The following is a 1218-nucleotide window of genomic DNA, read 5'->3' on the forward strand; positions in this document are numbered from 1 at the left end:
CACCTCCGCCGCAGCGCGCTCCCGTCTCGGCCCGGACCCGCGCGCTCCGCCCCGCGCCCTCCCTCCACCCGCTGCGCAGCTCCCAGGTTCCCACCCCGCCCCGCGCCCGCGCCACCCATTGGCTCTGCTGGTTGCTAGGCGACGAACAAGCGCGGCCTACATTGGTCCGCGAGCCTCCGGCTCACCTCCGAAAATCCCAGAGAAAATGCAAACCTTCTCCCCCGAGCCCAGGCGCGCTGCGAGCGCAGCTGCGGCCACCGCACCTGTTATGCCCCGGGATTCACCCGGCCGAGCGCTGCTCTCCGCCCCCGGCTCACGTCCTCCGCCTTCGGGGCCCGGGATCTGTCGGGGCTGGGGGGTGGGGCTCCTAGCTGGTTCGGAGCCCGGCTTCTGACTCCCCTCTGACCCCCTGCAGGAGCAAAAGTGGAGCTGCCGGAAGAGCCAGGTGCGCTGGCCCAAGCGGAGAGACGCCCGCCGGCCCCCAGAATTAGGTCAGGCCCAGGAGAAGGGAGGATGCAGCCTCAGGAACCGTGCATGCAAAACAAGCCCTTGGCACAAAGTTACGCGGAAAATCAGGGCCAAGGTAGCATGCTTGAAGGCCTGGGTTCAGTCTCCAGCACCGCACACCACTAGGGTTAGTGGTGCAGGTCTGCAATCCCAGCAGACCAGAAGTTCAAGGTCATCTTCTGCTATTAAGGGAGCTGGAGGGTAGCTTGGGATGTATGAGACTCTATCTTTAAAAAAGAGAAAGCCAGGGGCTGGAGAAGATGCCTCAGCGGTTAAGAACACTGGCTGTTCTTGCAGAAGGCCTGGGTTCGAATCCCAGCACCCACATGGCAGCTAACAGTCCCTAACTCCAGTTCCAGGGGATCCAACAGCCTCTTCTGTCCTCCGTGGACATTGTACGACACGGTGCACTTACCTATTTGCAGGCACTATACATATACACATAATATAAAAATAAAATACTTTTTTAAAGTTAAAAAAAAAGGAACAAGAGAAAAGCCCAGATATTAAATAAATGAAATTAAGGAAGAAACGGACCTAGTAACAGGAAGACTAAGAAATGGCAGGTGTGAACTAAAAGTTGATGAAAAACCGCCCCAGGCCCATGCAATGTGTACCAAGAAAATGTCTGGCTCCAAGCACTTTTCCATCTAAGGCCTCTAGCAGAATTTTCCCCACTTTGCTATAACCTGCCTCTCTGATGTTGCCACC

The sequence above is a fragment of the Nannospalax galili genome, unplaced genomic scaffold (genome assembly GCF_000622305.1).
Source record: "Nannospalax galili isolate Female #2095 unplaced genomic scaffold, S.galili_v1.0 scaffold9, whole genome shotgun sequence".
Lineage (NCBI taxonomy): Eukaryota > Metazoa > Chordata > Mammalia > Rodentia > Spalacidae > Nannospalax > Nannospalax galili.